Here is a 15,024-nt window from a genome sequence, read left to right as displayed (position 1 = left end):
CTCATTTCATCATTACATCTTACTTCATCTCATTTTATGTCATTTCATGTCATCATTTCATCACATCTCATCTCATCTTTTCAACTCATCATTTCATCTCATTTCATCTCATCATTTCAACTCATTGCATCTCATCTCATCATTTCCATTTCATTATTCCATTTCATCATTTCATTTCATTATTTCATTTCATTATGTCATTTCATCTCATCACATTTCATCTCATCTCATTTCATCTCATCTCATCATTTCATCTCATTTCATCTCATTATTTCATCTGATTTCATGTCATCATATCATGTCATCATTTCATCTCATTTCATCACATCTCATCTCATCATTTAATCTCATCATTTAATCTCATTTCATCTCATCATTTCATCTCATCTCATCATTTCATCTCATCATTTCTTATTTCATCTCATTTTATCTCATCATTTCATCTCATCTCATCTCAATTCAATTTCCTTTGATTATTTCATTTCATCTCATTCATTTCATCTTTCATTACATCTCATTACATCTCATCTCATCATTTCATTTCATCTCATCATTGCATCTCATCATTTCATCTCATCTCATTTCCATTTCATTTCCATTTCATTATTTCATTTCATTTAATTTCATCATCTCATTTAATTTCACCTCATTTCATTATTTCATTTCATTTTTCATTTCATTATGTCATTTCATCTCATTACATTTCATCTAATTTCATTTCATCTAATTTCATCTCATCATTTCATTTCATCTCATCATTTCATCTCATCTTTTCATCTCATCATTTCATCTCATCATCTCAACTCATTTCATCTTATCATTTCATCATTTCATCTCATCATTTCATCTCATCTCGTATCTTCTCATCTCATTTCAATTTCATTTCATTATTTCATTTCATTATTTCATGTCATGTCATCTCATCATTTCATCTCATCACATCTCATCATTTCATCATTTTATTTCATCATTTCATCTTATCATTTCATTTCATCTCATTTCAATTTTATTTCAATTTCATTTTATTTCATTATTTCATATCATTTCATCTCATTATTTTATTATTTCATTTCATTTCATTTCATCTCATCATTTCATCTCATCATCTCCTATCTCATCATTTAATCTCATCATTCATCTCATTTCATATCATTCCATATCATTTTATCTCACCATTTCATTTCATCTCATCTCATCATTTCATCTCATTTCATCATTACATCTTATTTCATCTCATTTTATGTCATTTCATATCATTTCATCACATCTCGTCTCATCTCATCTTTTCATCTCATCATTTCATCTCATTTCATCTCATCATGTCAACTCATTGCATCTCATCTCATCATTTCCATTTCATTATTCAATTTCATCATTTCATTTATTTCATTTCATTATGTCATTTCATCTCATCACATTTCATCTCATCTCATTTCATCTCATTTCATCTCATTTCATCTCATTATTTCATCTGATTTCATGTCATCATATCATGTCATCATTTAATCTCATTTCATCTCATTTCATCTCATCTCATCACATCTCATCTCATCATTTAATCTCATTTCATCTCATTTCATCTCATCTCATCATTTCATCTCATCATTTCTTATTTCATCTCATTTTATCTCATTTCATCTCATCTCAATTCAATTTCATTATTTCATCTCATTCATCTCATTTCATTACATCTCATCATTACATCTCATCTCATCTCATCATTTCATCATTTCATCTCATCATTGCATCTCATCATTCATCTCATTTCATCTCACCTCATCATTTCCATTTCATTTCCATTTCATTATTTCATTTCATTTAATTTCATCATCTCATTTAATTTCACCTCATTTCATTATTTCATTTTTTCATTTCATTATGTCATTTCATTTCATCTCATTACATTTCATCTAATTTCATTTCATCTAATTTCATCCCATCATTTCATCTCATCATTTCATCTCATCATCTCATCAACTCATTTCATCTTATCATTTCATCTCATCATTTCATCTCATCTCATATCCTCTCATCTCATTTCAATTTCATTTCATTATTTCATTTCATTATTTCATGTCATGTCATCTCATCATTTCATCTCATCACATCTCATCATCATTTTATTTCATCATTTCATCTTATCATTTCATCTCATCTCATTTCAATTTTATTTCAATTTCATTTTATTTCATTATTTCATATCATTTCATCTCATTATTTCATTATTTCATTTCATTTCATCTCATCAGTTCATCTCATCATTTCATCTCATCGTTTCATCTCATCATCTCTTATCTCATCATTTCATCTCATCATTCATCTCATCATTTCATTTCATCATTGCATATCATCATTTTATCTCACCATTTCATTTCATCTCATCTCATCATTTTATCTCATTTCATCATTACATCTTATTTCATCTCATTTTATGTCATTTCATGTCATCATTTCATCACATCTCATCTCATCTTTTCATCTCATCATTTCATCTCATCATTTCAACTCATTGCATCTCATCTCATCATTTCCATTTCATTATTCAATTTCATCATTTCATTTCATTATTTCATTTCATTATGTCATTTCATCTCATCACATTTCATCTCATTTCATCTCATCTCATCATTTCATCTCATCATTTCATCTCATTTCATCTCATTATTTCATCTGATTTCATGTCATCATATCATGTCATCATTTCATCTCATTTCATCACATCTCATCTCATCATTTAATCTCATCATTTAATCTCATTTCATCTCATCATTTCATCTCATCTCATCATTTCATCATTTCATCTCATCTCATCATTGCCATTTCATTATTTCATCATTACATTTCATAATTTCCTTTCATTATTTCATTTCATTACATCTCATTTCATTATTTCATCTCATTTTTCATCTCATCATTTTTCATCTCATTTCATCTCATCATTTCATCTCATCATTTCGTCTTATCATCTCATTTCATCATTTCATCTTATCGTTCATCTCATTTCATCTCATCATTTTATCTCATATCATCTCATCTCATCTCAATTTCATTATTTCATATCATTTCATTTCATTATTTCATTTCATTTCATCTCATCATTTCTTCTCATCATTTCATCTCGTTTCATCTCATCATTTCATCCATCATCTCATCTCCTTTCAATTTCAATTTTGTCATTTTATCTCATCATTTCATCTCATCATTTCTACTCACCATTTCATCTCAAAATTTCATCTCATCATTTCATCATTTCATCTCATCTCAAGTAATCTTATCATTTCATCTAAGTGAAATGATGTAATGGAATCATGAAATGAAATGGATAGGATGCCCTCAGTGATGTTAAATTTAAAAATTGTTTGTTTTCATGTATTCATTTTTATATTTATATGTATTTATATTTATATTTACTTATATTTCTTTTTACTTATTTTAATTTATATTTTTACTTATTTATTGGTAGACAAGGTCCTGTTCTGTGGCCTAGGCTGGAATGCAGTGGTGCATTCACAGTTCACTGCAGCCTCGAGCAAACCTCCCACCTTAGCCTCCCAGGTAGCTGGGACCCCAGGTGCGCACCACCACACCTGGTTAATATTTTATTATTTGTAGAGATGGAGTCTTGCTATGCTGCCCAGGCTGGTCTCAAACTCCTGGGCTCAAGCAATCCTCCTGCCTTCGCAACCCAAAATGCTGGGATTACAGATATGAGCCACAGTGCCCATCCTATTTATTTACTGAATAAAGAAAAGGTCTCAATATGTTGCCCAGGCTGGTCAACTCCTGGACTCAAATGATTCTCCAAACTTGGCCTCTCAAAATGTTGGGATTACAGGTATGAGCCACCATGCCTGGCCTAAAAATAGTATTATATTTTTGCATTATATAATTTTCAATTAAGTAATATCAATATTCTGTACAGGAAATATGCCCTTAATTACATAGGAATAAACATTTGTTACACTGAGAAAAATCTCATAGAGCTAAAAATAAAAATTAATTTGGAGAGGTCATTAGATACTCATACATTCTTATGTTTATATATTCTTTCATATATTCATATTTTTTAACAGTATCAATGGTTTGGAGTTATGTGTACAAAACCATGACCTACATGTAATACAACTAATAACAAGCACTTACAATTCAAGGCATATTATATACAAAGCTTTAACTTCTCATCTTCAGATTTTGTTTTTTTTTCTTTCTGTTTTGGCAGATACTATGAACACAACATTCAACTCACAGACACTATGGAGCCCTTACTAAGCATAAAGTACTGTGAAAGGCCAGGGCTAGGACAGAACTGAGACAGGGCCAGGGATAGGACAGAACCGGGGCAGGGTCATGGCCAGAGAAAAACCAGGGGCAGGGTCACAGCCAGGGACATAAGAGGACCAAGGCCAGGGCCAGAAGTAGGGCAGAACCAGGGCCAGGGCAGGGACATGGCAGGGCCAGGGCCATGGCAGGATCAGGGCCAGCAGAAGGCCAGGGCAGGGCTAGGGTAGCACAGGGCCAAGGCAGGGCAGGGTCAGTGTAGAGCAAGGAACGGGCCAGGGTATGGCAGGGCAGGGACGGGGAGGTCCAGGGCCAGAGTCAGGTGCAGGACATGGACAGGGCAGGGCCAGAAACATGGCAGGACCAGAAAGGGGCAAGGGCAAGGCCAGAGAAGGACCACAGTAAAAACATGGCCAGGGAGGGTCCAGGGCAAGGGCAAGGCCAGGGCAGAACCAGAGCCAGGGCAGGCCAAAGGCAGGGCCAGGTCAGGGCAAGGCCAGGGTAGGGCAGGGCCAGTGTAGGGTGAGGGTAGGGCCAGGGCAAGTTCAGGGCCAGGGCAGGACTAAGATAGCACAGGACCAAGGCCAAGGCCCTGTACTAAGATAGCACAGGGCCAGGGCAGGGCCAAAGGAGGGGCCAGGGCCAAGCATGGCCAGTGTGGGGCCTGGGGATTGTCAGGGCCAGGGCCAGGGTCAAGGCTGAGCCAGGAACAGGGCCAGAGCAAGGGCAGGGCCAGGGAGAAGGCAGAACCAGAGAGGATCCAGAGAAAGGGCAGGGCCAGGGCAGAACCAGGACCAGGATAAGGCAAAGCCAAGGCCAGGGCAGGGCAAGGCCAGGGCAGGGCAAGACCAGGGAAGGGCAAGGCCAGGGTAGAAATGGCCAGTATACGGCCAGGACAGGGTAAGAAAAGGCCACGGTAGGGCCAAGGCCAAGGCGGGGCAGGGCTAGGGTAGCACAGGTCATGGCCAAAAACAGGGCAGGGCCATAGCAGTGGCAGGACTAGCAACAGGGCCAGGGTAAGCGCTGGACCAGAGCATGGTGGGGACAATACAGGGCCAGGACAGATGATGGCAAGGCAGGTCCAGGGTCATTTCATGGACTTGGTAGGCCTGGGGTCAGGCCAGGGCAGGGAAAGGGCAAGGCCAGGGAGAAGGCAGGGCCAGGGCCAAGGCACTGCCAGGGCAGGGCAAGACCAGTGCAGGGTGAGGGAATGGCCAGGGCATGGAAGGGCAGGGCAGGACCAAGGAAGGGCCAGGAGAGTGCCACGGCAGGGTCAAGGCCAGAACAAGGGTACGGCTGGGGTCAGAAATATGGTAGGGCAAGGGCTGGGCCCAGGCTGGGACATGCAGGGCAGAGCATGGCCTGTGCAAGGCAGGGCCAGAGCCAGGCCATAGAGATGGGAGGGCAACACCAAGGCAGAGTCAGGGTAGATCCAGGGCTGAGCAGAGTCAGGGCAGGTCCAGAGTCGAGGCAGAGCTAGGGCCCAAGCAGGGCCATGGCAGCACCAGGGCAGAAGAGGGAAGGGCAACGCAGGACTGGGCCATGGCAGTGCCTGGTCAACTCTGGGGCAGGGCCAGAAGCAGGACAGGGCCAGGGCCAATGCTCAGACCAGGGACAGGGCATGACAGGAAGTGCCAGAGCAGGGCTGGGCCAACGTTGGGACAGGGCAAATCAGACCAGGACACCTCCAAGTCCAGCTCTGGCCCTGCCTTGGCCCTGGCCGCTTCCTGACCTGACCTTGTCCCTGGCCCTGCCCTATCCATGCCCTGTGTGTTTGACCAGTGTTTTATAACCAGAATCCTACAAGAAACTTAAATCAGCTCTTTTTGTGCATTTTTAGTAGAGATGGGGTTTCACAATGTTGCCCAGGCTGGTTCCAAACTCCTGAGCTCAAGCCATTTGCCTGCCTTGGCCTCCCAAAGTGCTGGGATTACAGGAGTAATCTGGCCAAGTATTTAACTTCTTTATGCCTGTTTCCTACATTTGGAAAATGGGAATGCTTTAAGTACCTAGCACATAGAATTATTGTGAGAATCAATGCCTCACATATTTACATATTGATAAAATTGTACTCATAGAACACTACTGGAAGCAAAGATAGTATTAGTTAGAATTTAGTGATTATTTACTGCAAACATTATTACTATTACAAACAACATAGTATAGACATTATTACCACTACTATAGTTATCTTAAAAATCTAAAATAAAAATTTTATGTAATAGCCTAATGTAATCTCTCCTGCTCTGCCCCGGCTCAGCCCTAGTGCCGGCTCTGCCCCTAGTCCTACCACATCACTGGCCCTGACCCTCCCCTGGTCCTGCCGCTGCCCCAGCCCTTCCCATCTTCAGGCCTAACCATGGCCCTACCCTGGTCCTGACCCTGGCCCTACCCCAGAGAAGGGGTATGGCAGAGCCAGGGAAGGGCCGGGGCAAATAAGGGACAGGACACATCCAAATCCAGGAAAGGGCCAGGGCCATGACAGAGCCAGGGCGAGTCCTTGGCAGGGCCAAGTTCCAGGCCAGGGCCAGGAAAGGGTCATGGCAGGGTCACTGTACGGCCAAGGTCCAGGCCAAAGCCAAGGCAGGGGCAGGGTCAGGCCTGCATAAGGGCAGGACCAGAGCCAGTGATACGGCAGGGCCAGGGCTGTGCCAGGACAGAATAAGAGCAGAGCAGGGCAGGACCAGAGCCAGGCCATAGAGAGAGTAGGGCAAATGCCAAGCCAAGGCCAGGGTAGTGCCAGGGCTGAGGCAAGGTCAGGGAAGGTCCAGGGCTGAGTCAAGGCTGGAACCAAGACAGGGGCAAAGGCCGGGGCAGATCTAGGGCACAAGCAGGGCAGGCTAGGGCAGGGCAATGGCAAGACCAGGCCATGGCAGGGCCAGCCCAGGATAGAACAGGGCACAGGCAGGGCGGGGCCAGGGCCACGGCTGGGGCAGCACAAGGACCAGTACCGGGGTCCAGGCCAGGGCAAAGGTATGGCCAGGGCAGAGGTAGGGCCAGAACCAGGGTCTGGGTAGGACCAAGGAGGGTCCATTGCAGGGCCAGGGTTCAGACCAGGGCCAGAACAGGGCTGGGACAGGGTCAGGGCCAGGACCAGGAAAGGGCAATGTCAGGATAAGAGCCATGGCAGGACCAGCAATGGGGCTAGGGCCAGGACAGGGACAGGGACAGGGACAGGGTCAGGGCTAGGGCCAGAATAGCATGCCAGGGTAGAGCCAGGCCAAATTAGGGCCAGGACAGGGTCAGGACCAGGGCTGGGACAGGGTATGGCCTTAAGTAGCAAAGGGCCAGGGCCAGGGTCCATGCCAGTGACAGCGCTGGTCCAGGGCAGAGGCAGGGCCATGGCCAGGTCAAGGACAAGGCTGGGGCAGGGCCAAGGTCTGGGTCAGGGTCAGCACAAGACCAGGACAGAGCCAGGAGAGGGACAGGGCCATGGTAGGGCCAGGTTAAATCAGGGACAAGACACCTGCAAATCCAATTCAGGGCCAGGGTCAGGGCAGGGCCAGTTCAGGGCCAGGGCCAAGACAGGGCCAGGGCCAGGGCTGTCAGGGTCATTGGCAGGGCAAGGGCCATGGCAGGAGCAGGGTCAGGAGCAGGGGTCAATGCCAGGCCAACGCCACAGATAGGACCAGGTATGTGCTAGGGCCAGTGTGAGGGCCAAGGCAGGGTCAGGGCAGGGCCAAAGGGAGGGCCGGGCCAGGGCAGGGTGGAGTAGGTCCAGGGTAGCACAGGGTTAAGGTAGGGCATGACCAACCAGGGCAGGTCTATGGCTGGGGCCGGGGCAGGGCCAGGGCCAGGGCAGGGCCAGAGACAGGGCAGGGCCAAGACAGTGGCAGCTCCAGGGCAGGGCCAGGGTTAGGACCACGGACATGTCCAAGGCCGGTGCCAGGGCAAGGACAAGGGCAGGGGCAGGGCCAGGGTCATCTAAGAACCAGGGACAAAGCCAGGCCCAGAGCAGGGCCAGGACAGGTACCTGGCAGGGCTAGGGTCTGGGGCAGGGCCATGGCAGGGCCAGGGCCACAGCCAGGTCTGTGCTATGACCAGGTACAACACAGTGCCCAGGTAAGGCTAGGATGAAGGCCAAGGTAGGGCCAGGGCAGGGTCAAAGCCAGGCTAGGGCCAAGGCAGGAGCAGGGCCGTCAAGGCAGGGCCAGGAAAGCATAGGGCCAAGGCAGGGCAGGGGCAGGCCAGTGCCAAGACCTGGGCAGGGCCAGGGAGCAGCCAGGGGAGGGCCAGGGCCAGGGCCTGGGCAGGACCAGGTTTGCGGCAGGAGCAAAACAAGGGCAAGGACAGTGCAGGATCTTGGCACAGCCAGGATCCAGGACAGTGTCAGGGCAGGGCCAAGGCAGGGTCTGGGCCATGGTAAGACCAGCAACAGGGCTGGGGCTAGGCCAGTGACAGGACCAGAGCCAGGGCAAGGGCCAGAGCAGTGCAAGGCCAGGGTAGGGCCAGGCATTTCAGGGTCAGGGCCAGAGGAGAACCAGGGCAAGGTCTCAAGCAGGGAAGGGCCAGGGCCAGGACAGGTCCAGGGCAGGGCCAGGGGCTGTGTTAGGGCAAGGGCAGGGCCAGAGCAAGGTAAGGGTCAGGGCCAAGGCCAGGGTAGGGACAGGGCAAGAAATATGGCAGGACCAGGGGCAATGCCAAGGCCAAGGCTGGGCCAGGGCTGAGCCAGGGCTGAGTCAGGGCAGGGCAGGGCAGGGCATGGTATGGCCAGTAGAGGACAGGACAAGAGCCGGTCCACAGAGAGAGCAGGACTGATGCCAAGAAAGAGCCAGGCTAGTGCCAAGGCTGAGGCAGTGTCAGAACATGTCCAGGGCAGGGCCGGGGCCAGGGCCAGAACTGAGCCAGGGCACAGCCAAGGCAGGGTAGGGCAGGGAAATAGCATGGCCGGGTCAGTACTGGGACAGGGCAGAGCAGGGCAAGGCAATGGTAGGGGCAGGGAAGGGACAGGCCAATGCAGAGCCATGTTACACCGGGGCCAGGACACCTCCAAGTCCACTTCAGGGCCAGGGCTATGGCAGGACAAAGACCAGGGCCAGGGTCAGGGACAGGTCTGTGCTAGGGCCAGCTCCAGAGCAGGGCCTAGCGAAGACTAGGGTGAGGGCCAAGGTAAGGCCAGGGCAGGGTCAAAGGCAGAGTAGGGCCAGGGCAGGGTGATGACACATCCAGAGCACAGCAGGGCAGGGTGATGGCCAGACCAGGGGCAGACCACTGCCAGCTCAGGGCCAGGGAAAGGCCAGTGCAGAGCCAGGAAAGGGTCAGGGCCAGGAACAAGGCAGAGCAGGGCCAGGGCCATGGCAGAGTCAGGGCAGGTCCTTGACAGGACCAGGTTCCAGGCCAGGGCCAGGGCAGCAGCAGGGGCAGGGCCTGGATAAGGGCAGGGCCAGGGATATGGCAGGACCAGGGCTAGGGCCAGGGCCAGGCCGTAGTGAGGGCAGGGCAAAAGTCGAGGCAGGGTCTGGGCAGGTCCAGGGAGTGGCCAGCACCAAGCGGGGTCGAGGCACAACCAGTGCAGGGTAAGGCAGGGCAATGGCACCACTGGGCCATGACAGGGCAAGGTCAGTGCCAGGAGAGGGCAGAAAAGGCAGGCCCATGGTAGGGCCAGGGCAGGGATGGGCCAAAGCAAGACCAGGACATGTCCAAGGCCAGGTCAGGGCCAGAACAGGAGTAGGACCATGACCACTGGCAGGGCCAGTGCCATGACATGACCAGGGTCAGGACAAGGGGTAGGGCCAGAGCCAGGGCCAGAGCCAGGGCCAGAGCCAAGGTCAGGCCAGTGCAGGTTCACGGCAGGGCCAGTGCCGGTTCAGGGCAGGACCAGTGCCAGGGCAAGACCAGGGCAGGGACAGGGTAGCACAGGGCCAAGACAGGGTCAGGATGGGACCAGAGCAGGACAGGGCCGAGACAGTCCATGTAACAGTAGGGCAGGTACAGGGCAATGCAGGGCAAAGCCAGGCCCATTGCCAATGCACCAGCCTGCCCTACAAGGCTCCTACCACCTGGCCACTGCTGCAGCCCGTCCATCGCTGTAAGCCTGACCCCCCAACCCTGGCTGCAGCCGCCTGCCCTCCTAGCGCGGCCGCTCTCCTACCGCTCTGGCGCACTGCAGTCTCTGTCGCTGCCACCCACCCGCAGTGAGGCAAGTCGTGGTGTCGCAGGCTCTAGGTGTCTCCTCCTCCTCCTGGCACGGAGCAGCTGGGTGGGCAAAGCCAGAAAAGCCTAGAGGAAGATGTGAGGGGTGGAAGGGTTAGAGCCTCAACTTGTCATGCTGGCCACTGGGTGGCAGGGGCCAGTTTCAGCAAAGGCACTCACACCCACCCTCCAAAGTCCAGCCTCTCCTTTTGGCCCAAGCTGGCCAGGAACTGGGGTCTGGGGTGGGTGCTGGAGACACCACAGCACCCAGCTCCCCACTCCACAGGAACCATTGGGCCCACCGGGGCTGCACTCCTCGGGGAGCAGGAGAAGCAGAAAAATTCAGACCCAGCCAGCCCTCCGCACCCAGGTGCCAATTCCTGTTCCAGACGCCTCCACACACAGGGCCCTGTCCCCCGTGGTGTCCCCAGGGGTGCCTGGCAGCCTCTGAGGCACAGACCCAGAGTGCACAGGCCCAGGAACCATGGTGGGTGTGGGGGCTCTGCCGTGCTCAGGATTCCCATGCAAACGCTGCGTGCCTGCCGTATTCCAGTATGACCAAGAGTGGGTCGCCCTCTGGAGTGTGGAGTCAGGGAGAGGAGAACCACTCCTTCCTTGGATGCCAACTCTGCTGACCACTGCCAGCAGTGCAGCCCCTGATAGCACCGAACTCGCCCCCGCTCCACGGCTAGTCCTGCCCTCAATAGCGCCCCCCACCTCCATCCCCCAATGCCGCCAGTAGCGTATACCTGATAGTGCCCTAACCTGTCCTCCTCCATGGGCATTGCAGCCCCAGAAAGTGCCCATAACCCACTCTCCCTGCCATGGGAAGTGCAGCCCTGTACAGTGCTACCAACCAGTACCCCTAATGCAGGCAATGACACCCTGGATAGCACCCCCAACCCACCCCACACTGTGAAAGGTGCAGCCCTGGATAGCCCCTGTCCTACCACTCTGGACATGCTGCAGTCTCTGTCACCGCCACCACCAACCACAGTGAGGCAAGCCAGTGGGCCACAGGCTCTAGCACCCAGCAGCCAGACATGGAGCAGCTCTCGCCGATGGCCAGCTCCTACCACTCTGACCACACTGCTGTCTCCGTGGCCATCTTCTTTGACTACAAAGGAATAAAACTAGATATCAATAAGAAGAGTAATTTTGGAAACAATACAATCACATGGAAGTTAAACACTACCCTCCTGAATAACTGACTAGCGGGTCAATGAAGATACTAAGACAGAAATTCAAAAATTTCATGAAACAAAGGGTAACGAAAACACAGGATACCAAAATTTGTTATGCAGAAAGCAGTACAAAGGCAGAGATTTACAGCTATAAGTGCCTACCATCCAAACAAAAGAAAAACTTCAAATAAACAATACATCTTAAATAACTAGTAAAGTAAGAACAAACTAAACCAAAAATAAGAAAAATAAATAAGATCGTAGCAGAAATAAAACTGAAAGAAAAAACACACAAGATGAAATGAAAAGTTGGTTTTCTGGAAAGCAAAACAAAATTGACAAACTTTTAACCAGGCTAACTAAGAAAAAAGAGACAAGATTCAAATAAATAAAATCAACAGATTAAAAAAGGGAGACATTACAACTAATACTTCAGAAATTCAAAGGATCATAACTGGCTATTATATGCCAATAAATTGGAAAGCCTAGTAGAAATTGGCAAATTCCTAGATGCATACAACCTACCTGGGTTGAACAATGAAAACATCCAAGACCAGAACAGATTGGTAACAATTAATGAGATTGAAGCCATCAGAAAAAGTCTCCCAGTAAAGAAAAGCCCAGGAACTGATGTCTTCACTGCTGATGGCTTCACACCAAACAATTTAATGACCTAGTACAAATCCTACTCAAACTATTTTGAAAAACAGGAGGGAATACTTCCAAACTTATTCTATGAGACCATTATTACTGTGATACCAAAATCAGACAAAGGCATCAAAGTAGGAAACTACAGGCCAGTATCTCTAATATTGATGCAAAAATCCTCAACGAAATACCAGTGAATCAAATTCAGTAAAACATTAAAAAGATAATTCATCATGATCAAGTGGGATGTATCCCTGGGATGCAAGGGTCACTCAACATACAATGTGATACATCATATCAACCAAATAAACGACAAAAACAGTATGATCATGTCAACTGAAACTGAAAAAGCATTTGATGAAATTCAACATCCCTTCATGCTATTAATCCTCAAAGAAACGGGTACAGAAGAAACATACCACAACATAATAAAAACTACAGGAAAGACACCCACAGCTAGAATCATATGGAGAGAGGTCCAGGCTGCAGTGAGCTGTGATCCCACCACTGCACTCCAGCCTGGGCAACAGAGCGAAAGCCTGTCTCAAAAAAAAAAAAAACATAAAAAGAGGTATGAGCCTCTTTTATAGGTGCAGTGACTCACATCTGTAATGCTAACACTTTCTGGGAGGCTGAGGTGAGAGGATCTCTTGAGGCCAGGAGTTCAAGATCAGCCTGGGCAAAATAGCGAGACCCTTTATCTACAAAAAATTTTTAAATATTTGCCAGGTGTGGTGGCACGTGCCTGTAGTCTTAAACAATTATCATATGACCCAGATAGTGTATTCCTTAGGGATATACCCAAGGGAAATGAAAATATACATCCACACTAAAATGTGTACACAAATGTTCACAGCAGCATTGTGCATAATAGCCAAAAATTGGAAAAAAAACTCAAGTGCCTATCAACAGAGGAACTGATAAAATATGGTATATCCATTCAAAAGATTACTCAGCATTAAAAAAGAATGAAGTGTTGATATACGCTACAGCATGGATAAACCTTGAAAACACTGTGTCAAGTGAAATAAGTCAATCACAAAAGACCATATGTAGTAAGATTTCATTCTGTGAAACCTCCAGAACAGCTAAACTCAGAGACAGAAAGTAAGCTAGTTATTGCCAGGGACTAGGGGAAAAGGGAATAAGGATGACTGCTAATGGGTATGGGATTTCTTGTGCACTGATGAAAATAGTCTGAAAGTATCTAGATACCTGTCTTGTTTGTGCGATTCTGTGAACATATTATAAACCACAAAATTCTGCACTCAAGGGGTTGATTTCATGGTAGGTGAATTTATCTCATTTATCTTTATCTCAATAAAGCTTTTTAAAGACACTTTAAAAAGACATATCTGTATAAGCTACAAAAATAACACACTGAGAGACTAAAATGCTTAATTTTTCCATTTTTCTTCTTCAGCGCAATCTCAAGTCCAAAAGTCTTTCCTTCCTATATATGCATATTTTGTCCAGTGAAACAAGAAACTCTATTAACCTTTTTATTAGAAATAAAAAAAAAGCCATGTGTGCTGGCTCACAGCTGTGCTTCCAGCTATTCAGAAGGCTGAGGAAGAAGGATCACTTGAGGCCAAGACTGGGAGTTCAAGACCAGCTGAGGCAACATAGCTAGATCCTGTCTTTAAAAATATTTTTTAGGCCAGGCACGGGGGCTCACGCCTGTAATCCCAGCACTTTGGGAGGCCAAGGAGGGCAGATCATTTGAGATCAGGAGTTCAAAACCAGCCTGGACAACATGGTGAAACCCCATCTCTACTAAAAATATAAAAATTAGCCAGGTGTAGTGGTGGGCACCTGTAGTTCCAGCTACTTGGGAGGCTGAGGCAGGAGAATTGCTTGAGCCAGGAGGGTGGAGGCTGCAGTGAGGCCAAGATCATTCCACTGCACTCCAGCCTGGGTGACAGAGCAAGACTCCGTCTCAGGAAAAAAAAAAAAAATATATATATATATATATATATACACACACACACATATATGTATATATGTGTATATATATATTTTTAGGTTAAAACGCTACTGAAATGAAACTAATAAAATAAAATTCAACTTAATTAAAAAATAGTTCCTGAAATATTAATTTTCAAACAATTCTATTTTAGCTTTGACTCTGAACAAAATATAAACGTCAATTTCAAAATATCACAAAGATTGGCTGGGGGCAGTGGCTCATGCCTGTAATTCCAGCACTTTGGGAGGAAGAGGCAGGTGGATCACTAGAGGCCAGGAGTTCCAGAGCAGCCTGGCCAACATAGGGAAACCCAGTCTCTACTAAAAAAATACAACAAAAATTAGCCGGGTCTAGTAACCCCAGCTACTCAGGAGGCTGAGGCATTAGAATCGCTGGAATCTGGGAGGTGGAGGTTGCAGTGAGTGGAGATCATGCCACAGCACTCCAACCTGGGTGACAGACTGAGAGTCTGTCTCGAAAAAATAAAAATAAGGCCAGGTGCTGTGGCTCACACCTGTAATCCCAGCACTTTGGGAGGCCAAGGTGGGCAGATCACTTGAGGTCAAGGAGTTTGGGACCAGCCTGGGCAACACAGTGAAACCTCCTCTCTACTAAAAATACATAAATTAGCTGGGCGTGGTGGCACACACTTGTAATGCCAGCTACACCAGAGGCTGAGGCAGGGGAATCGTTTGAATTCGGGAGGTGGAGGTTGATTGTGCTACTGCACTCCAGCCTGGACGACAGAGTGAGACTCCATCTCAAAAAAAAAAAGAAAAAAAAAAGAAAATTTAAATTTAAAATTTTAAAAAG

At 47.3% G+C, this 15,024-nt stretch overlaps 1 pseudogene; it reads right to left on the bottom strand.

The window, feature by feature from the left end:
- Nucleotides 1-4,754: 4,754 nt before the first annotated feature.
- On the bottom strand, nucleotides 4,755-11,217 carry LOC129394100 (proline-rich protein 36-like; annotated as a pseudogene).
- Nucleotides 11,218-15,024: the final 3,807 nt, after the last annotated feature.

The sequence above is a fragment of the Pan paniscus genome, chromosome 18 (assembly GCF_029289425.2).
Source record: "Pan paniscus chromosome 18, NHGRI_mPanPan1-v2.0_pri, whole genome shotgun sequence".
Taxonomy (NCBI): Eukaryota; Metazoa; Chordata; class Mammalia; order Primates; family Hominidae; genus Pan; species Pan paniscus.
This window is presented reverse-complemented; position numbering and strand designations above follow the sequence as displayed.